Genomic DNA, 25,021 nt, shown 5'->3' on the forward strand with positions numbered 1-25,021 from the left:
TACAAAAATGCTATAATAGATGTATTTTTTAAATGATTAAAAAGTGAATGAAATACAAGCTTATATTCAGGTTATATATATATATATATATATATATATATATATATATATATATATATATATATATATATATATATATATATATATATATATATATATATATACATACACAGTGCTCAGCATATATATGTACACCCCTCACAAATCTCTCTTTTTCATTCATATTTTAACAGGAAACTCTACAATATTATATTTGTGCATGTACATTAGATTAGTCAGTACTGAAGCCAAATCTGGAGCTTATCTAACAAAATAACTTATGATAACGCTCCAAAAACTAGCACAGCCAGATTTATGTTATAGAAAAATATTAAATTCAAATAATATAAAAAAAAGCAAATATTAAGAGAAACAATTATTTTTTTGCAATATTTTTGCTTGAATTTAATTGTTTTATCTTTCAATTTCTGACAATGTTTGGTGACTATTATATTATTTTAATAAATATATCTGTTTAAGAAATCCGTTTAGTTAAAAATGCACCAAAAAACACTGCCTATATTCACTGAGAAATGGAGAAACATATTCATTTTCAAAATGGGGTCTACTCAGGGAAGTAGCAACTGGGTGGGATGGGGGTGGGGGTATCATTTAGAAACAGGTGATTAATAATTATGTGAAAGTAATTTTTGGATCATATACAGCTGTCCCCCCACTTTTAAAATGTCTGCTAGCCCCTGGGCATATACAAAAAAAAATAATAATAAAATAAATATATATATATATATATATATATATATATATATATATAAATATAAAATAATAATAAATAAATTAATTAATAAATTATATATATATTTGTGTGTGTGTATGTATTATGTAAGAACATTTTGTATTGTACTGCATGTACATACATATATACACAGTTGAAGTCAGAATTTTTAGCCCCCCTTTTAATTTTTTTCCTTTTTAAATATTTACCAAATGATGTTTAAAAGAGCAAGGAAATGTTCACAGTATGTCTGATAATATTTTTTCTTCTGGAGAAAGTCTTATTTGTTTTATTTTGGCTAGAATAAAAGCAGTTTTTAATTTTTAAACACCATTTTAAGGTCAATATTATTAGCCCCTTTAAGCTATATATTTTTCTATAGTCTACAGAACAAACCACTGTTATACAATAACTTGCCTAATTACCCTAACCTGCCTAGTTAACCTAATTAACCTAGTTAAGCCTTTAAATGTCACTTTAAGCTGTATAGAAGTGTCTTGAAGAATATCTAGTCTAATATTATTTACTGTCATCATGGCAAAGAGAAAATAAATCAGTTATTAGAGATGAGTTATTAAAACTATTATGATTAGAAATGTGTTGAAGAAATCTTCTCTCCAGTAAACAGAAAATGGGGAAAAATTAAACAGGGGGCTAATAATTCTGACTTCAATTGTGTGTGTGTGTGTGTGTGTGTGTGTGTGTGTGTGTGTGTGTGTGTGTATATATATATATATATGGCAACAAATTTATAAATTCGACGTGATCTGATGTGATCTAATGAGGTAATCAACTGCTAAAATAAAATTAACAACATATTCTTATGATTAGTGAATAATATTTAAATATTTTATTGTCAGCTTTGCTTCTCAAATAAATTCAAGTCAATTTTAACATGTTTACCACATTTAGTTTTACAAGGGAAAAAATCTAAATCATTGATGATGGAAATTAATTACTGCGGTGTATTTAATAATATTACTTCATTTCCTTCGGCTTAGTCCCTGATTTATCAGGAGTCGCCACAGCAGAATGAACCGCCAATTATTCTAGCATGTTTTACACAGCGGATGCCCTTCCAGTTGCAACCCAGTACTGGGAAGCACCCATACACTACGGTCAATTTAGTTCATCAATTCCCCTATAGCGCATGCTTGGACTGTGGGGGAAACCGGAGCACCCGGAGGAAACCCACGCCGACACGGGGAGAACATGCAAACTCCACACAGAAATGCCAACTGACTCAGCCGAGGCTCGAACCAGTGACCTTCTTGCTGTGTGGCCACAGTGCTAACCACCATGCCAACGCATACAGTGATATCGCAATGCTATTCTTAATATCTGGTCATGTTAAAGTGATTAATCAGAGCAGTTTTCCTCATGTGAATGACCTACACGTGGCCTGATCTCGCTGATCAATCTGATGCCACTTGTTTTCCAAAAAGCCCTTGTACTGTATTAGATCCAGCAGAAACTCAATCGATGGCAGAGCACATGGTGTCAGACGCCACACAGATCAATGCTGGCCTGATAAAGACCCGTCTAGGCAGTGACCATTATAAGATTCTCACAATATAAAACACAATATATTTTCATTTAAGAAACATTCATATTATTTTGGAGCAGTAAACAGGTCAGGGTAAATAGTTAAAATAAATCATTGACTTCTGCGGTCTTCATTAGCTTCAAAAACACACTGATTTCTTTAAAAGGCATCTTTAGATCTTCCTTTTCTGTGGACATAAAGTAAGCATACATGAATGTAGTTCAGGTCTATAGCATGCTTGGATGTTGGTTTATAAGAGATTTGTTTTGTCAAATGTTTCCTGAATTAGGAGCTGAATCCTAAATATTGAACCTTTATAATGCAGTGAATGCAGGAGAGATGTGATATCTGCACTCATCCACTGATTACTGTCAGACTTTCCCTGCTGATAAATAAGAACAGACGTGTTCTGCTGTTCGGCCATTGAGCTCACCAGGAAGATATTTCAATACTTCACTCTGATGTGCGAACGCTCCTCTTTATTTATTCAGCAATGCAACTTTCTGGTAGAGTTTGTGGTTGTGTTGCTTTGTCTGTCAAAGTCTATTTGGACACAATATTAAAACAAGGGACTGTAAATGCTTCGCAAATAAAATAAAATAAAATAATAAAAAATAAAATGAAAATAAAATAATAAAAATTAAAGTAAAAAAAAAATTTAAAAAATTAAAGTAAAATAAAATAATAAAAAATTAAAGTAAATAAAATAATAAAAAAATTAAGTAAAATAAAATAATAAAAAAATTAAGTAAAATAAAATAATAAAAAATAAAGTAAAATAAAATAATAAAAAATAAAGTAAAATAAAATAATAAAAAATAAAGTAAAATAAAATAATAAAAAATAAAGTAAAATAAAATAATAAAAAATAAAGTAAAATAAAATAATAAAAAATAAAGTAAAATAAAATGATAAAAAATAAAGTAAAATAAAATAATAAAAAATAAAGTAAAATAAAATAATAAAAAATAAAGTAAAATAAAATAAAAAAATAAAGTAAAATAAAATAATAAAAAATAAAGTAAAAATAAATAATAAAAATTAAAGTAAAATAAAATAATAAAAAAATAAAGTAAAATAAAATAATAAAAAATAAAGTAAAATAAAATAATAAAAAAATAAAGTAAAATAAAATAATAAAAATAAAGTAAAATAAAAAAATTCTTGCTATAAAATAAAATATCAGTGTAAAATATAATAAATTAGTGCCATCCATTCACATATAAACATAAATAAGCATATTTTTTATAATAATTATGCTATTTTCAATGAAAAATTAAACATTTTAATTTCAATAATGCAATTAAATCAAGTAAATAATAAAATTAAATAAAGCAGTGATTGTAGTTATAGTTGAGTCCAACCACTAAATGCACTAAAATATAAAGTTAAGATACTACACAAATGGCAGATTTTTAGAGCATGCATTTGTAAGAAGCATTGCAATTTGCTGATATACAATTAAAGAATTAAGCCAATCCAAAATCTCTGAGCATTTAATTTGGCATAAATAAATAAATAAATAAATATTTTGCACAAATATTTTCATTAATTCATTCATTTATTCATGTAAATTGCTCAAAGGTTTTGGACTGCCTTAAGGCCACACATATAAATTATTTGTCCAAAATATTTATTTATTAATTCACTTATTTATGCCAAGTAAAATTCTCTGTACTTGTGGATTGCCTTAAAGCACAAAACCAAAATAACTCTTAAAATAAAGTAATAAAAAAAAAAAAAATTAATAATAATAATAATAATAATAATAATAATAATAGTAATAAAAATAATAATTTATTAATTCCACATAAATTGCTCAGAGGTTTTGGATTGCCTTAGGGCCTCTCATATAAAATATTTGTTTGTATATTTTTTTATTATTTATTTATGCTGAATAAAATGCACAAAACCAAAATAATCATCAATCCTTAGTCCACATGTATGGAAATTCGTTTTTGGCTTCACAAAAGTTACTAAAAACATCCCCAAACATCACAATTACAAAAACACAAACACAAAGCCATTAAAGCGATTATTTATTTATTTATTCCACTTAAACTACACAGAGGTTTTAGATTGCCTTAAAGCCACACATCTAAAATATTTGTGCAAAATAATTCGTTATTTATACCAATAATAATAATAATAAAAATAATAATAAAAAATAAAAAAATAAAATAATAATAATAATATTAATAATAAACAACAACAACAAAAATGTATTTATTTATTCCACATAAATAGCTCAGAGTTTTTGTATTGACTTAAGGCCTCTCATATAAAATATTTGTGCAATATATTATGTGCAAAATATTTATTTATGCCAAATAAAATGCTCAGAAGTTTTGGTTTGCCTTAATGCACAAAACCAAAATAACACTTGAAATTTAATAATTATAAATAATAATAATATAATAACTGTTTTATTAGTGATATTTTAAAATGTAAACCTGGAGCTCAAACCTAACCCACATGCTACTAGCTGATGTACATGTGTGAGTTGTATACATTTTATTTCTATTACCTTATTTAAACCAGCATCGAGAAGCAATGGATGCATATAAAAAAAGATCAGAAACTAGATCGCAAACACAACTCAAATGTTCTGCTAAAAACCCAAACACAACTCAAATGCTCTGCTAAAAACTCAAACACAACTCAAATGCTGTGCTGAAAACTCAAACACAACTCAAATGCTGTGCTGAAAACTCAAACACAACTCAAATGCTGTGCTGAAAACCCAAACACAACTCAAATGCTGTGCTGAAAACTCAAACACAACTCAAATGCTGTGCTGAAAACTCAAACACAACTCAAATGCTGTGCTGAAAACTCAAACACAACTCAAATGCTGTGCTGAAAACTCAAACACAACTCAAATGCTGTGCTGAAAACTCAAACACAAGTCAAATGCTGTGCTGAAAACTCAAACACAACTCAAATGCTGTGCTGAAAACTCAAACACAACTCAAATGCTGTGCTGAAAACTCAAACACAACTCAAATGCTGTGCTGAAAACTCAAACACAACTCAAATGCTGTGCTGAAAACCCAAACACAACTCAAATGCTGTGCTAAAAACCCAAACACAACTCAAATGCTGTGCTGAAAACTCAAACACAACTCAAATGCTGTGCTGAAAACTCAAACACAACTCAAATGCTCTGCTAAAAACCCAAACACAACTCAAATGCTGTGCTAAAAACTCAAACACAACTCAAATGCTCTGCTAAAAAACCCAACACAACTCAAATGCTGTGCTGAAAACTCAAACACAACTCAAATGCTCTGCTAAAAACCCAAACACAACTCAAATGCTGTGCTGAAAACTCAAACACAACTCAAATGCTGTGCTAAAAACTCAAACACAAGTCAAATGCTGTGCTGAAAACTCAAACACAACTCAAATGCTGTGCTGAAAACCCAAACACAACTCAAATGCTGTGCTGAAAACTCAAACACAACTCAAATGCTGTGCTGAAAACTCAAACACAACTCAAATGCTGTGCTGAAAACTCAAACACAACTCAAATGCTGTGCTGAAAACTCAAACACAACTCAAATGCTCTGCTAAAAACCCAAACACAACTCAAATGCTGTGCTAAAAACCCAAACACAACTCAAATGCTGTGCTGAAAACTCAAACACAACTCAAATGCTGTGCTGAAAACTCAAACACAACTCAAATGCTCAGCTAAAAACCCAAACACAACTCAAATGCTGTGCTAAAAACTCAAACACAACTCAAATGCTGTGCTAAAAACTCAAACACAACTCAAATGCTGTGCTGAAAACCCAAACACAACTCAAATGCTGTGCTAAAAACTCAAACACAACTCAAATGCTGTGCTGAAAACCCAAACACAACTCAAATGCTCTGCTAAAAACTCAAACACAACTCAAATGCTGTGCTGAAAACCCAAACACAACTCAAATGCTGTGCTGAAAACTCAAACACAACTCAAATGCTCTGCTAAAAACCCAAACACAACTCAAATGCTCTGCTAAAAACTCAAACACAACTCAAATGCTGTGCTGAAAACTCAAACACAACTCAAATGCTGTGCTGAAAACTCAAACACAACTCAAATGCTGTGCTGAAAACTCAAACACAACTCAAATGCTGTGCTGAAAACTCAAACACAACTCAAATGCTGTGCTGAAAACTCAAACACAACTCAAATGCTGTGCTGAAAACCCAAACACAACTCAAATGCTGTGCTAAAAACCCAAACACAACTCAAATGCTGTGCTAAAAACTCAAACACAACTCAAATGCTGTGCTAAAAACTCAAACACAACTCAAATGCTGTGCTGAAAACCCAAACACAACTCAAATGCTGTGCTGAAAACTCAAACACAACTCAAATGCTCTGCTAAAAACTCAAACACAACTCAAATGCTGTGCTGAAAACCCAAACACAACTCAAATGCTGTGCTAAAAACCCAAACACAACTCAAATGCTGTGCTAAAAACTCAAACACAAGTCAAATGCTGTGCTGAAAACTCAAACACAAGTCAAATGCTGTGCTGAAAACCCAAACACAACTCAAATGCTCTGCTAAAAACTCAAACACAACTCAAATGCTGTGCTAAAAACTCAAACACAACTCAAATGCTCTGCTGAAAACTCAAACACAACTCAAATGCTGTGCTAAAAACCCAAACACAACTCAAATGCTCTGCTAAAAACTCAAACACAACTCAAATGCTGTGCTGAAAACCCAAACACAACTCAAATGCTGTGCTAAAAACCCAAACACAACTCAAATGCTGTGCTGAAAACTCAAACACAACCCAAATGCTCTGCTAAAAACTCCAAAGATGTCAAAGCACAAGACTGACATTTTAACAGTGACATCTATTGGTAGTTATTAGAAAAACAGAGATGTTTTACGACACCAACTTTAGCCATCTGCTCTCATGCTAACTTTTCTTTCCAGCCACAAGCAGGAATTTTTGGGGGGAAGAGAAGAAGAGACTGACTCATGGAATAAACGACAGAATGATACAGACTTATTACTTTAACAGAGACACAAATACTGCTGAATGAGACTCTCTGCAAAGTACTGAAAACCCTGAGCGCGTGTGTGAAAAGCCTCTCTTCTTACCTGCGACATTATGGAGGTGTTTCTGAGAGGAGAAAAGAAAAGAGAAGCAGAAAGGAGTTCAGATTCTGGATGCTCTTCTGTCCATGATCTCTGACTGACTGTGAAGATCTGCTGTTTTTCTCTCTTCTCTCTCCTTCTGTCAGAGCAGCGGGAGATTGACAGGCGAGTCGGCCAATCAGAGCGCAGAGGCGGAGCGTCGCCTAAATAGAGTGGGCGGGTCTACGCGAAGTTTTTTTTAAATGCTTAATTAAAACTTTTTTATTACACAATAGGACTGAGATAACCATCAATTTACATTCACATACTTTACCTTAACGATAATAATAATAAAAAATAATACAACAAAAGGTAGCTAATTAATGTTTTTATTTTTAATTTACAACAATAACAGTAATAATAATAATAATAATAATAATAATAATAACACAAGAAAATGTACATAAATATGTGAAGTTTTCATTTTTATTGTTTGTTTTATTTACAATGCTTGAACAATAATACAGAATGCCATTAATAACAGGAAATGTTATATATATATATATATATATATACCCAGTGATAGGTTGCAGCTGTGTAAAACATTTGCTACTGGATAAGTTGGCAGTTCATTCTGCTGTGGACATATATACAGAGTTGAAGCCCCCCCAGCCCCCCCCCCCCTCCTTTGAATTTTTTTTCCTTTGTTAAATATTTCCTAAATGATGTTTAAAAGAGCAAGGACATTTTCACAGTATGTCTGATAATATTTTTTCATCTGGAGAAAGTCTTCTTTGTTTTATTTTGGCTAGAATAAAAGTTTTTAATTTTTTAAAGTCCATTTAAGGTCAATATTATTCAATATTAGCCCCTTTAAGCTATATATTGTTTTCGATAGTCTACAGAACAAACCACTGTTATACAATGACTTGCCTAATTACCCTAACTTTACCCTAATTACCCTAGTTAAGCCTTTAAATGTCACTTTAAGCTGTATAGAAGTGTCTTGAAGAATATCTAGTCTAATATTATTTACTGTCATCATGACAAAGAGAAAATAAATCAGTTATTAGAGATGAGTCATTAAAACTATTATGATTAGAAATGTGTTGAAGAAATCTTCTAACTGTTAAACAGAAAGGGTGAAAAAAATAAACAGGGGCTAATAATTATTCTGACTTCAACTGTGTATACAGTGCATTCAGAAAGTATTAATAGCGCTTCACTTTTTCTACACACATTCTACACACAATCCCCCATAATGACAATGTGAAACAAGAGTTTATGAAATTGTTGCAAATTTATTCAAAATAAAAAAGCTGAATAATCACATGTACATCAGTATTCACAGCGTTTGAAGCTGTAAATTAAGCTCTGGTCCATTCTGTTTCCACTGATCATTCTTGAGATCTTTCAGCAGCTTCTTTGGAGTTCACCTGTGGTCAATTTAGCTGATTGGACATGATCTGAAAAGGCGTTCACCTGTCTATATAAGGTCCCAGGATTGACAGTGCATGTCAAAGCACAAACCAAGCATGAAGACAAAGGAATTGTCTGTAGACCCGCGAGACAGGATTGTCTGAAGGCACAAGGCTGGGGAAGATTACAGAAACATTTCTGCTGCTCTGAAAGTTCCAATGAGCACAGCGGCCTCCATCATCCGTAAGTGGAAGATGTTTGAACCACCAGGACTCTTCCTAGAGCTGGCCGGCCATCTAAGCTGAGTGATCAGGGGAGAAGGGCCTTAGTCAGGGAGGTGATCAATAACCGGATGGTCACTCTATCTGAGCTCCAGTGTTCTTCTGTGGAGAGAGGAGAACCTTACAGAAGGACAACCATCTGTGCAGCAATCCAATAATCAGGCCTGTATGGTTTAGTGGCCAGACTGAAGCCACTCCCCACCTGGAATTTGCCAAAAGGCATCTGAAGGACTCTCAGACCATAAGAAACTAATCTCTCTGGTCTGATGAGACTCAAATTGAACTCTTTGGAGTGAACGCCAGGCGTTACGTTTGGCAGGCAGTGCTAATCACCAGGCTAATACCATCCCTACAGTGAAGCATGGTGGTGGCAGCATCATGCTGTGGGGATGTTTTTCAGCAGCAGGAACTGGAAGACTAGTCAGAATAGAGGGAAAGATGAATGCAGCAATGTACAGAGACATCCTGAATGAACACCTGCTTCAGAGTGCTCTTGACCTCAGACTGGGGCGACGGTTCATCTTCCAGCAGGACAATGACCCAAAGTACACCGCCAAAATATGGCTTCAATACAACTGGGAGAATGTCCTTGAGTGGCCCAGCCAGAGCCCAGACCTAAATCCTATTGAACATCTCTGGAGAGATCTGAAAAGATTTTTTTAACATTGTCATTATGGGGGATTGTGTGTAGAATGTTGAGGAAATAAATGACTTTAATCCATTTTGGAATAAGGCTGTAACATAAACATATTTGGTAAAAGTGAAGCGTTATTATTACTTTCCGGATGCACTGTATATTTGTGTCTGTTTAATTACACAATAAGATTGAAATAACAGTTAATTTACACTCACATTCTTTACCTTAACTTTAATAATAATATTAATAATAATGATGATGGTAATAATAATAATAATAATAATAACAACACAATAATATTAATAATAATACAATAATAACACAACAACAACAATAATGATAATAATAATCATAATAATAATATTATTAATAATAATAATAATAACAATAATATTAATAATATTACAATAATAATACAATAATAACTCAACAACAACAATAATAATATTAATAATAATATTAATAACAACATAATAATATTAATAATAATACAATAATCACACAACAACAACAATAATGATGATAATAATAATAATAATATTATTATTATTATTATTATTAATAATAATAATGACAATAACAATAATATTAATAATATTACAATAATAATACAATAATAACTCAACAACAATAATAATAATAATATTAATAACAACATAATAATATTAATAATAATACAATAATAACACAACAACAACAATAATAATGATAATAATAATAATAATAATAATATTATTATTATTAATAATAATAATAATAACAATAACAATAATATTAATAATATTACAATAATAATACAATAATAACTCAACAACAATAATAATAATATTAATAATAATAATATTAATAATATTAACAACATAATAATATTAATAATAATACAATAATAACACAACAACAATAATAATAATAATTATTATTATTATTATAATCCAAGAAAAGGTAGATTTCAAAGTGAAGTAAAATCTAAGTGAAGGTTTTTTACTCTAGGTGACAAGCTTTAAAATAAGCAGTGAAACAGGCGTGTAGACTCATCATGCACTGCAGATTTAGTAGCTGCTGTTCTGCCCTTCACTGATGACAGTAAAAGCCACAGTGAGAAATGCAGATTAATTTGATCTCATGGCCGGCGGTCACTGTCAGAGAGAGTTAATGATGTGTTGGTGGACAACCCCAATCACACAGTCCGAAACAAGCAGACTCAGATTTACTACAGCATTTCAGCATTCAACTGCAGAGATATCTGATTATGCGGAGATTTTACAGCTCATTTCTATGCTCTGTAAGTTCAGAGGGATCTGGAACAAGCCTGTACATTCAGCATGTTGCACAACATATAATCAGCCGTTTCTGCAACTCCAGGCACTGTCACAGTTTATTGCGGAGGGTAATTCTCATCACTCACAAGATTTTCACATTCATGTTATATGAAGGTCATATAGGGTGGCACGGTGGCTCAGTGGTTAGCAATGTGACCTCACAGCAAGAAGGTTACTGGTTTGAGTCACGGCTGAGTCAGTTGGCATTTCTGTGTGGAGTTTGCATGTTCTCCCCGTGTTGGCGTGGGTTTCCTCCAGGTGCTCCGGATTCCCCCCACAGTCCAAACACATGCGCTATAGGGGAAATGATTAACTAAATTGGCTGTAGTGTATGAGTGTGTGTGAATGAGTGTGTATGGATGTTTCCCAGCGCTGGGTTGCGGCTGGAAGGGTTAAAGACAAATACTAGATAAGTTGGCGGTTCATTAAACTGTGGCGATCCCGGATGAATAAGGAACTAAGCCAAAGGAAAATGGATAAGGGTCAAATCAAAAATATCTTGGATTTTTTTATGCTTTCTTTAATTTAGCATTGACAATCAGTCTTATATAAAAATACACCAATTTGAATATATATATATTAAACAAATAGATATAAAAACATGTTTCATTATTATTGTCATCAGGCAGCGCAGTGGCTCAATGGTTAGCACTGTTGCCTCACACCAAATAGTTGCATATTCAAGCCTCGGCTGGGTCAGCTGGTGTGGAGTTTGCATGTTCTCCCAGTGTTGACGTGGGTTTCCTCCGGGTGCTCCGGTTTCCCCCTCTCGCTATAGGGGAATTGATGAACTAAATTGGCTATAGTGTACTGTATGTGTGTGAGAGTGTATGGGTGTTTCCCAGTACTGGGTTGCATTTGGAGAGGCATCCGGTGTGTAGAACATATGTTGGATAAGTTGGCAGTTCATTCCGCTGTGGCGACCCCTGATGAATAAACGGACTAAGCCGAAGGAAAATGAATGAATGAATGAATGATCATCATCAATTATTAAAAATTCATCATCTATATTTTAATTTATATTTTGTAGTAATTTCAGCAGTTTAATTTCCATTTAAATTCACTCATTTTGCCACCAATAAAGTTTTTTCAAGAAATATGTGAGGCATAATATAAACCAAAAACAAACGTTTAGAAATCCCAATTCTATTTTGGTACCCCTTGAATCAGAGGGTGAAGGGGAAGGGCTTCTAAATGTACCCCTGAGAATTGGGACAGCACTACAGCACCTGCACACCTCATCATATGTCATCGCGATCTCTTGCTTCATATGAGATCAGACGATGGCGACTGCTGTAGATATTCCAGCTGTGTTATTTTTTGGTATTTATCTTCAGGAAATCACTGAAGGCATATATTAAGTTATCATAATCATCTAATGTGGCAATAAGATCATAACTGTACTGCGCATTTACACAGTGGCCATATTCATCTATGTAAACACACCAAAAACAACATTAACATTACAGCAGACACTGTAAACAGCTCAATCCCAGACACTAGACATTACTGACAGGGTATTCCAGTGTCATCGAGTGTCAGAATGCTGTGGGACTGCTGTACAGGAGTTGTTATTAGGGATTATAGATCGCCAATTTTTAATATATATATATATATATATATATATATATATATATATATATATATATATATATATATATATATATATATATATATATATATATATATATATAAACATGTGCTTGTTTGCTGTAAAAATTCGTAATAATGACAGAAAATACTAATTTGTGGATCTCCTTCTGGGTGCAGCGATCCTGTTGTTGTAGCCGGTGTATTCTTACCCCTTCCCCTTAGCCCTACGCCTTCAAGCTAAAGGGAATTGGGACACTACAACCCCTTCACGGAAACACGCACATAACGAGAGGTAAGGGAAGGGCTAAGGGGTAGAATTGGGATTAGGCCTAAATAACTTCTGATCGGCTCTGCCCACATGAACATGAAATATATAATGTATGATATTTATATACACTTCAATCACAGAATCTAATAAAATTCATAATGTGAGAAGAGACAGAACTGATCATTTACTGACTGACTTTAGCTCCTGTGCTGAAGCTCCTGTGTTTTGAACAGTTTCATGTCGAAAGCATTTATTTTCGCCATGTTTACAAGCGGAGAAGTTCCAGCTTTGAAGAAACACCCGCTTATAGATTTAGCACGCTGCGTTTATGATTCTCCACGCAACCCGATCGCCTGCTTCGTGTCCTCCAGGGAAACTCAAGTGCTTTCACTAAACAAACATTTATTCGGCTGTGCAGAAGAAAAAAGCCACGCTGTCTCCACTGTGTGCAAGTGTGGAAATACTGCAGCTCTTTCCCAAAGTCTGTGGTGAAGCTGAAGAATGCTGGAATTTCTGCGGCAGAAGTCGAATGAGTTCAATTCATTTCTGACCGTTATCATTCAGACCAAACCAACTGAGAACGGTTAATAGACTTTTTATACTGCAGATACTGAATGCTTGACTCTGATTGGCTGATGAGCACTCTAAGGTGTTTGGTTATTGCCTGATAAACTCACAGCTAAAGTAGTTCCGGCAGATTTTGAGTGCTTTACAGCTCCATATCACTCCGCTGAATGACTAGAGTTATTTCACAGCTACAACAGTCTGAAATCACATCAGAACACAACAGAAGGAGATGTGGAGGACACTAGTGCTACACACAGGAGACATTTGAGGAGGACAAAACGAAAAAAAACAAGTGTGCAAGAAGAAGAAAAGTGTACATAGTGTTAAACACATTCTGAGGCGCGCTAAGGAGACATGCTGTTCTGTTTTATTCATCAGCTAATAAATCGTGGCTAATTTTAGTTGTTATTAAGTAGTGTCAGTGACGTGTCAAACTACTTTTAAATTTTTGGTGAGCCTGTGTGAATTGTAGCCTCAGTTTCCTGTTCTTAGCTGACAGGAGTGGCACCCGGTGTGGTCTTCTGCTGCTGTAGCCCATCTGCCTCAAGGTTGGACATGTTGTGTGTTCAGAGATGCTCTTCTGCAGACCTCGGTTGTAACGAGTGCTTATTTGAGTTACTGTTGCCTTCAGCTGGAACCAGTCTGGCCATTCTCCTCTGACATCAACAAGGCATTTGCACCCACAGAACTGCCGCTCACTGGATATTTCCTCTTTTTCAGACCATTCTCTGTAAACCCTAGAGATGGTTGTGCGTGAAAATCCCAGTAGATATTGCATTAGTTACTGGAAATAAAGTCGCTTATTGTATTTTTATAATGCATATTTTATATAATAATGTTATATAATAAAGTCTTGATCATTATTTATTAGCATTACTAAATACACAAACTAATGCAATATTAGTGTAAAGTGTGACCACAAAAAAACTAATAAAATCTTAATAAAATTATATTTAATTAAATAATTGAATAAAAAGGTCTTTATATATATATATATATATCAGGTTTCTGTGTGGGTGATAATGATTGTTCCTCATATGAGCACAAACTCTTCATCTGTGGATGTTTTTTCCAGATCCTGCATTTTTTCCAAGTCTCTCTCTCTCTCTGGCTTTATTCAATCTGAAACTTCTCTGCCAAACCAGCACTTCAGCAAACACTCAACCAACTAACTAAAAGCCTGCTAAAAGGCGGATCACGGCTGCATTTGGAGGACAGAAAGTAAAATGTAGATGAGATGATGAAAATCTGCTGTTTGTGAGTTCAGCTGGAAGAGAATCGCTCCTGTTGTTTCTCTCAAAACCTCAAGAGATACTGCGCAAATACACAGCGAAAAACAGGACTCTCTTCTTCAGGGGTTTTGTACTGCTCTCCTGTGCAAACATCTAAAGCTGAGAAGCAAAATGACTCAATATAAGAGAATGTTTTCAGAGAATCTGAATTTTACTCTTAATAAACATTCACATTTTTTTCCATATCAGCAACTGAAAATAATCCCCATATAGAAATCTGATAAATGGCAATATATGCTAATAGCATCTGTAACATCTAGTAAACAACTCACTGATTCAACTGATCTGTTAAGAGTGAGTCTCCAGTAAACAACTCACTGATTTAACTGATCTGTTCAGAGTGAGTCTCCAGTAAACAACTCACTGATTCAAATGATTTGTTCAGAGTTTGTCTCAATTAAACAACTCACTGATTCAACTGATCCATTCAGTTTGTCTCCAGTAAACAACTCACTGATTCAACTGATCTGTTCAGAGCGAGTCTCCAGTAAACAACTCTGATTCAACTGATCTGTTCAGAGCGAGTCTCCAGTAAACAACTCTGATTCAACTGATCTGTTCAGAGCGAGTCTCCAGTAAACAACTCTGACTCAACTGATCTGTTCAGAGCGAGTCTCCAGTACACAACTCACTGATTCAAATTATTTGTTCAGTTTGTCCCTATTTAACAACTCACTGATTCAAATGGTCTATTCAGTTTGTCTACAGTAAACAACTCACTGATTCAACTGATCCATTCAGAGTGAGTCTCCAGTAAACAACTCACTCATTCAAACGATCAATTTAGAGGTCATCTCAAGTAAACAACTCAATGATTCAACAGATCTGTTCAGAGTGAGTCTCCAATAAACAACTCACTGATTCATCTAATCCGTTCAGAGCGAGTCTCCATGAAACAACGCACTGATTCAACTTATCTATTTAGAATGAATCTCCAGTAAACAAGTCACTGATTCAACTGATGTGTTCAGAGTGAGTCTCCAGTAAACTCACTGATTCAACTGATGTGTTCAGAGCGAGTCTCCAGTAAACAACTTGATAATTCAACTGATCCGTTCAGAGTGAGTCTCCAGTAAACAACTCACTGATTCAACTGATCCGTTCAGAGTGAGTCTCCAGTAAACAACTCACTGATTCAACTGGTCTGTTCAGAGCGAGTCTCCAGTAAACAACTCACTGATTCAACTGATATGTTTAGAGCGAGTCTCCATTAAACAACTCACTGATTCAAATGATTTGTCCAGTTTGTCTCAATTTAACAACTCACTGATTCAACTGATCCGTTCAGATTGAGTCTCTAGTAAACAACTCACTGATTCAACTGATCTATTCAGAGTGAGTCTCCAGTAACAACTCACTGATTCAACTGGTCTGTTCAGAGCGAGTCTCAGTAAACAACTCACTGATTCAACTGATATGTTTAGAGCGAGTCTCCATTAAACAACTCACTGATTCAAATGATTTGTCCAGTTTGTCTCAATTTAACAACTCACTGATTCAACTGATCCGTTCAGATTGAGTCTCCAGTAAACAACTCACTGATTCAACTGATCCGTTCAGAGTGAGTCTCCAGTAAACAACTCACTGATTCAACTGGTCTGTTCAGAGCGAGTCTCCAGTAAACAACTCACTGATTCAACTGATATGTTTAGAGCGAGTCTCCATTAAACAACTCACTGATTCAAATGATTTGTCCAGTTTGTCTCAATTTAACAACTCAATGATTCAACAGATCTGTTCAGAGCGAGTCTCCATTAAACAACTCACTGATTCAACTTATCTATTCAGAGTGAATCTCCAGTAAACAAGTCACTGATTCAACTGATGTGTTCAGAGCGAGTCTCCAGTAAACAACTCACTGATTCAACTGATCCATTCAGTGTGAGTCTCCAGTAAACAACTCACTGATTCAAATGATTCGTTCAGAGTTCATCTCCAGTAAACAGCAGTGAACATCATATATAGCTAAAACAGATACAAATATGAACAACCAATCAGAATTCAGTATGCAAATATAAAATCGCAATAACATGACAAAACAAAGTATGTCGTCACGGCTACTAGTTCAATCATAATGAACTGCATTCATGGTTTACAGTTGCAAACCCAAACCCAGAGCAGAAAATAAGTATACAAAGCACCAATGAACACTTGCATACTTTGAAATCAATGATCTTTAGTAATCACCCAATCAAAAAGTCTTCAAAACTGCTCTTACCCTGCTTAAATCCAGCATCTGAGAAAGCGTCTGAAAGCGTTTCGGTTCCTCAAACACCAGATGCTGAACGTGATTTTCCTGCACTTTTTTGGCAAATGATCGAGCTGAAGGAATGGAGATCTCCGTCCAAACGCTTCTGTCTTTACACTCGTCTTGTTCTCTCCTCGAAATGCAGGCAAAAAAAATAAAAAAGCTGGCAGTCCGAGAGGCGTCTGCGGTCACAGACACTCGCTAACCAGGACAAAAGCATTAAAACAGGGTCAGAAGGAGCTGACGGTGTCTAAATAACATTCCCAGCGCTCATTTGCATGAAGACGGAGCCTCAATGAAAGCAGGCCGTGATGGAGAGTCCACTTCAGGAGTCACAACTATGGGAGGATTTTAAACTACAGTCTAATCCCAGAATGATCATTTACAACATGACTAATAATCAGAGACTCGATCTGAATCTGGTTTACGATGATTTGCATGCATTTTAATCAGTGATGGATGTAATGTGTTGAAAGGCAATGTGCTGCTGAGATTAAATTACTGATCCACTGAAAATGTCAAGAGGTTTTAATATAGAATATTTTAATTGGCGATGCAGTGGCGCAGTGTAGTGCTGCTGCCTCACAGCAAGAAGGTCGCTGGTTCGAGCCTCGGCTGGGTCAGCTGGCCTTTCTGTGTGGAGTTCTGTGTGCATGTTCTCCCTGCGTTCGTGTGGGTTTCCTCTGGGTGCTCCGGTTTCCCCCACAGTCCAAAGACATGCAGTACAGGTGAATTGGCTAGGCTAAATTGTCTGTAGTGTATGAGTGTAAATGAATGTGTGTGGATGTTTCCCAGAGATGGGTTGTGACTGGAAGGGCATCCGCTGCGTAAAACAAATGCTGGATAAGTTGGCGGTTCATTCCACTGTGGCGACCCCAGATTAATAAAGGGACTAAGCCAAAAAGAAAATGAATGAATGAAATATTTTAATTAGAGTTACTGGAAATAACCCAGTGGTTATAGACACGTCTACGTCAAAACAACACACGTCAAAAATGCTAATCAGTTTGATGTCGAAACCTTGATGTCTATTTGACGCCCACACATTGATGGTTTTCTGACTACTAAAATAACACAAAAGTACTATAATACTAGAGCTGGACAATAATTCGATATCAATATATATATCGCGATAGATTTTTTTCTATAATGGTGATATGATTCTTAAACCCATTTCCGATATTTCGATATAAATTTGCATATATATTTTTTATTATATAAATATATCATTTTATACATTATCACTTGTCACTGAAGGACTATCGTTGCTCAGCCGTCAGAAAGAGCGTGATGTCACTTACGTGATGACGTACATCACAGCCAAAATTAAAATTGGTTTAAAACAATTAAGAACTGTGACATACTGTGAAAAAATCCTGAATCTGTTAAACATCATTTGGGAAATATTTGAAAACAATATAAAACAAAAAGTGCAGGAGGGCGAATAATTGTGGGCTGTATGGTGGAATTAGTGCAAACTGTTCCTTTAAATCAATTGCATGCTCATCATGCCAGCGGTTGCCATAGTGCTCTGTGGGCATCTGCCACGCATCTTGGCGCTGGGACTCTTCACTCTTAAACACTGAGGAGTTTGAGACTCAGAGAGTGGATTTATTCAGTGATAATGACACAAGGCAACTGGAGCTCTGCCAGATCTGCTTAAACCAGTCTCAGCTTCAGATCTGACGCCCACAGACTCTCAGGGTAGATTTGCCATCCTTGCTTCTGCCAGCCTTTCTCAGGTTAGAGCCTTCAAACTGTGCTGAGTTTATTTTGAGATGCTGGATATCAACAAGCTGAACTGAATATTGCCATCTTTTGAGCTGTGAGATAATCAGGACCAGTGATATCAAATAAAACAATAAATCAAATAATATTTTCAGTTTGTTAACTAGTAAACTGTCAAATTAAATATATATATAAAATTAATTACATTTATATGCGCTTCATATTACCATTTATATACCCTACAATTACAAAATGATATGTAAGAAAAATGAAAACACATTAAAACTAAAACAATTACATTGAAATTTATTCATTCATTCATTCATTTTCTTTTCGGCTCACTCCCTTTTATTAATCAGGGGTCGCCACAGCGGAATGAACCGCCAACCCTACACTGAAATTATAAAAATTAAAAATAATAAATAAATTATCAAACTATTGACTGTTTAACAACAAATTCGCAACAGACTAGAAACCTCCCAGAATACCCCAGCAACCACTCAGAAACACTCTAGCAACCATTTAGAACACATTTGCAATTGCTAAGCAACACCTCAGCAACATAAAAACACTGTAGCAACAGCCAAACACCCCCCCCCCCCCCCCCCCCAAAAAAAAAAAAAAAAACAACAACACAGCAACCACTCAGGAAACACCCTAGCAACCATTTTGAACACATCTACAACTGACAAGCGACATATCGGCAACAATAAAACACTGTAGCAACAGCCAAGAAACACCACAGCAATCACTCAGAAACACCCTAGCAACCATTTAGAACTTGTTCCTAACTACCAAGCTACACCACAGCAACAACATAACACTGTAATGACAGCCGAAAAACCTCTTAAAAACACCTAGCAACACCTCAACAATGAAACACTGTAACAACAGTCAAACAACCCGCAAAAACAGTACAACAACCATTCAGGAAACACCCTAGCAACCATTTTGAACACATCTACAACTGACAAGCGACATATCGGCAACAATAAAACACTGTAGCAACAGCCAAGAAACACCACAGCAATCACTCAGAAACACCCTAGCAACCATTTAGAACTTGTTCCTAACTACCAAGCTACACCACAGCAGCAACATAACACTGTAATGACAGCCAAAAAAAACTCTTAAAAACACCTAGCAACACCTCAGCAATGAAACACTGTAACAACAGTCAAACAACCCGCAAAAACAGTACAACAACCATTCAGGAAACACCCTAGCAACCATTTGGAACACATCAATAACTGCTAAGAGATACATCAGCAACAACAAAACACTGTAGCAACAGGCAAACAACCTGTTAAAAACACCATAGCAACCAATCAAAACCACTCTAGCAACCATTTAGAACACATTAGTAATTGCCAAGCAACACCTCAGCAACAACAGAACACTGTATCATCACTGTACCCCCCCCCCCCCCAAAAGAAAACAACAACAACACAGCAACCACTCAGGAAACACCCTAGAAACCATTTGAACATACCAACAACTGCTAAGTGACACATCAGCAACAATAAAACAACTGTAGCAACAGCCTAGAATCCTCCCAGAACACCACAGAAACCACTCAGAAACACCATAGCAACCATTTTGAACACATTTCTAACTGCCATGCAACACCTCTTCAACAGAACACTGTAATGACAGCCAAACAATCTCTTAAAAACACCATAGCAACCACTCAGAAACACCCTAGCAACAATTTAGAACACATTTGTAATTGCCAAGCAACACCTCAGCAACAGCAAAACACTGTACCAACAGGCAAACAACCTGTTAAAAATACCATAGCAACCACTCAGAACCACTCTAGCAACCATTAGAACACATTTGTAATTGCCAAGCAACACATCAGCAACAACAGAACACTGTATCATCACTGTACCCCCACCCCTCCCAAAAAAAAAAAAAACAACAACAACAACACCACAGCAACCACTCAGGTAACACCCTACCAACCATTTGAACACACCAATAACTGCTAAGTGACACATCAGCAACAATAAAACAAAGTAGCAACAGCCTAGAATCCTCCCAGAACACCAGAGAAACCCCCTAGCAACCATTTAGAACACATTTGTAATTGCCAAGCAACACCTCAGCAACAACAGAACACTGTATCATCACTGTACCCCCACACCAACAACTGCTAAGTGACACATCAGCAACAGTAAAACACTGTAGCAACAGCCTAGAATCCTCCCAGAACACCACAGAAACCACTCAGAAACACCCCAGTAGGAACAGAACACTATAGCAAGCAACAGCTCAGCAACAGCTCAGCAACAACAGAACACTGTAGCATCAGCCAAACAACCTCTTAAAAACACCACAGCAACTACTCAGAACAACCCTAGCAACCATTTTGAACACATTTCTAACTACCAAGCAACACCTCAGCAACAACAGAACACTGTAGCAGCAGCCAAATAATCTCTTAAAACACCATAGCAACTACTCAGAACCACTCTAGCAGCCATTTAGAACACATTTGTAATTGCCAAGCAACACCTCAGCAACAACAGAACACTGTATCATCACTGTACCCCCCCATTCCCAAAAAAACAACACTACACTACAACACTACAGCAACCACTCAGAAGCCCTAGCAACCATTTAGAACACATTCCTAACTACCAACCTACACCACAGCAGCAACATAACACTGTAACGACAGCCGAAAACCTCTTAAAACACATAGCAACACCTCAGCAATGAAACACTGTAACAGTCAAACAACCCCCAAAAACAGCACAACAACCATTCAGGAAACACCCTAGCAACCATTTTGAACACATCAATAAGTGCTAAGCGACACATCAGCAACAACAAAACACTGTAGCAGCAGCCAAACAACCTGTTAAAAACACCATAGCAACCACTCAGAACCACTCTAGCAACCATTTAGAACACATTTGTAATTGCTAAGCAACACCTCAGCAACAGCAGAACACTGTATCATCACTGTACAATCACTGCACCCCCCCCCCAAAAAAAAAAACAACAACAACAACAACAACAACAACACAGCTACCACTCAGGAAACACCCTAGCAACCATTTGAACACACCAACAACTGCTAAGTGACACATCAGCAACAGTAAAACACTGTAGCAACAGCCTAGAATCCTCCCAGAACACCACAGAAACCACTCAGAAACACCCCACAACACTGTAGCAACACCCAGACCACCTCTAAAAACACTGTAGCAACCCCTTAGCAACACCCTCACGGCTTGCTTGACCGAAGGCCGCAGGAACAGCTAATCTACCATTTAGCTATATTGTAAAAAGTTCACAAGTCAAATTAGAAGCAACGCACCACACGCTGAAATCTATTTCTTTTATTCACATTTGACAAATGATAATGATTTTAATGATGTTTGGCACAATTAGACTCTGCATTTGCTATAATATATACAATACAATATATTGTATGTGGGTAGCATGTTCGCCTCACAGCAAGAAGGTCGCTGTATATATATATATATATATATATATATATATATATATATATATATATATATATATATATATATATATATATATATATATATATATATATATATATATTATATATATATTAAACAAACGAACATTTTCCCCAAAACACACACAGACAGAAGGCAGATCCAGAACACCAATAACTGTGTGGTATCCTAATTCTTTCCACAGTTACTATATATTTCTTCAACAAATACCAATTTCCACAACTTTTCCATCATGTTTTTCCTTATAAAAGCAGCTAAACAGTCAAACAACAACAGTAGAAATCACACAAACAGATCAGAGCTGAAGTCCGAAAACACTGCTGCTCAGCCATAATGAACACAATAATAAGTAGGTCATCAATGAAAGAGCAGAAACACATGCTAGTAAAACACTGAGAGAGACTTACTGTATGTTCAAGTTTCCTTCAGTGGAGTCAGAAAGAGCTGATGTTCAGACAGAAACACATGGCGGATAATAAAAGAGTGTGTTTGTGAAGCTGAAGCCCCTCCTGCAGGCCTGTGCTCAGGAGAGCGTGAAGAAACAAGACCTGCTGTCGCCTCAACGCTCACAGCAGAAACGCATTGACCTCAGACCAGTTTGACCACGAAAAACACCAGTTTGACCATCACAAGCACCAGTCTCATAATTGAAACACCAGTCTAACCATCACAAACACCAGTCTAACCAGCACAAACATCAGTTTGACCATCACAAACACCAGTTTCATAATTCCAAACACCAGTCTGACCAGCACAAACACCAGATTCACCACCACAAACACCAGTTTGACAAACCACAGACACCAGTTTGAACATCACAAACACCAGATTCACCATCACAAACACCAGTTTGACCATCACAAACACCAGATTCACAACCACTAACACCGGTTTGACCATCACACACACCAGTTTGACCATCACAAACACCAGATTCACCATCACAAACACCAGTTTCACCACCACTAACACCGGTTTGACCATCACAAACACCAGATTCACCATCACAAACACCAGATTCACCATCACAAACACCAGTTTCACCACCACTAACACCGGTTTGACCATCACGAACACCAGATTCACTATCACAAACACTGGTTTGACCATCATAAACACCAGTTTGACCATCACAAACACCAGTTTCACCACCACTAACACCGGTTTGACCATCACAAACTCCAGATTCACCATCACAAACACTAGTTTCACCACCACTAACACCGGTTTGACCATCACAAACACCAGTTTGACCATCACAAACACCAGTTTCATCACAACAAACACCAGTTTGACCATCACAAACACCAGATTCACCATCACAAACACCAGTTTCACCAACACTAACACCGGTTTGGCCATCACAAACACCAGATTCACCATCACAAACACCAGATTCACCATCACAAACACCAGTTTCACCACCACTAACACCGGTTTGACCATCACAAACACCAGATTCACCATCACAAACACTGGTTTGACCATCATAAACACCAGTTTGACCATCACAAACACCAGTTTCACCACCACTAACACCGGTTTGACCATCACAAACTCCAGATTCACCATCACAAACACTAGTTTCACCACCACTAACACCGGTTTGACCATCACAAACACCAGTTTGACCATCACAAACACCAGTTTCATCACAACAAACACCAGTTTGACCATCACAAACACCAGATTCACCATCACAAACACCAGTTTCACCAACACTAACACCGGTTTGACCATCACAAACACCAGATTCACCATCACAAACACCAGTTTCACCACCATTAACACCGGTTTGACCATCACAAACACCAGATTCACCATCACAAACACCAGTTTCACCAACACTAACACCGGTTTGACCATCACAAACACCAGATTCACCATCACAAACACCAGTTTCACCACCATTAACACCGGTTTGACCATCACAAACACCAGATTCACCATCACAAACACCAGTTTCACCACCACTAACACCGGTTTGACTATCACAAACACCGGTTTGACCATCACAAACATCAGTTTGACCCTCACAAACATCATTCTGACCTTCACAAACACCAGTTTGACCACCACAAACACCAGTTTCACCTTCACAAACACCAGTTTGACCATCACAAACACTAGTTTCACCACCACTAACACCGGTTTGACCATCACAAACACCAGTTTGACCATCACAAACACCAGTTTCATCACAACAAACACCAGTTTGACCATCACAAACACCAGATTCACCATCACAAACACCAGTTTCACCAACACTAACACCAGTTTGACCATCACAAACACCAGATTCACCATCACAAACACCAGTTTCACCACCATTAACACCGGTTTGACCATCACAAACACCAGATTCACCATCACAAACACCAGTTTCACCACCACTAACACCGGTTTGACTATCACAAACACCGGTTTGACCATCACAAACATCAGTTTGACCCTCACAAACATCAGTCTGACCTTCACAAACACCAGTTTGACCACCACAAACACCAGTTTCACCACCACTAACACCGGTTTGACCATCACAAACACCAGTTTGACCATCACAAACACCAGTTTCATCACAACAAACACCAGTTTGACCATCACAAACACCAGATTCACCATCACAAACACCAGTTTCACCAACACTAACACCAGTTTGACCATCACAAACACCAGATTCACCATCACAAACACCAGTTTCACCACCATTAACACCGGTTTGACCATCACAAACACCAGATTCACCATCACAAACACCAGT

General features: G+C 36.2%; 1 protein-coding gene across 2 annotated transcripts in view; it reads right to left on the reverse strand.

Annotated features, from left to right (window-relative positions):
• Positions 1-17,154, reverse strand: part of mid1 (midline 1) — a 105,777-nt gene extending 88,623 nt beyond the window's left edge. Inside the window, exon 1 of one of the 2 annotated variants that reach the window (XM_056465979.1) lies at positions 17,003-17,154. The gene's annotated coding sequence lies outside the window, so the exon portion shown is untranslated. Of the gene's footprint in view, positions 1-7,432; positions 7,523-17,002 lie in introns of those variants that run through there. The other variant, XM_056465978.1, reaches the window with a different exon arrangement.
• Between the last annotated feature and the right edge of the window lie 7,867 nt (positions 17,155-25,021).

This window comes from Danio aesculapii, chromosome 9, assembly GCF_903798145.1.
Source record: "Danio aesculapii chromosome 9, fDanAes4.1, whole genome shotgun sequence".
Taxonomy (NCBI): Eukaryota; Metazoa; Chordata; class Actinopteri; order Cypriniformes; family Danionidae; genus Danio; species Danio aesculapii.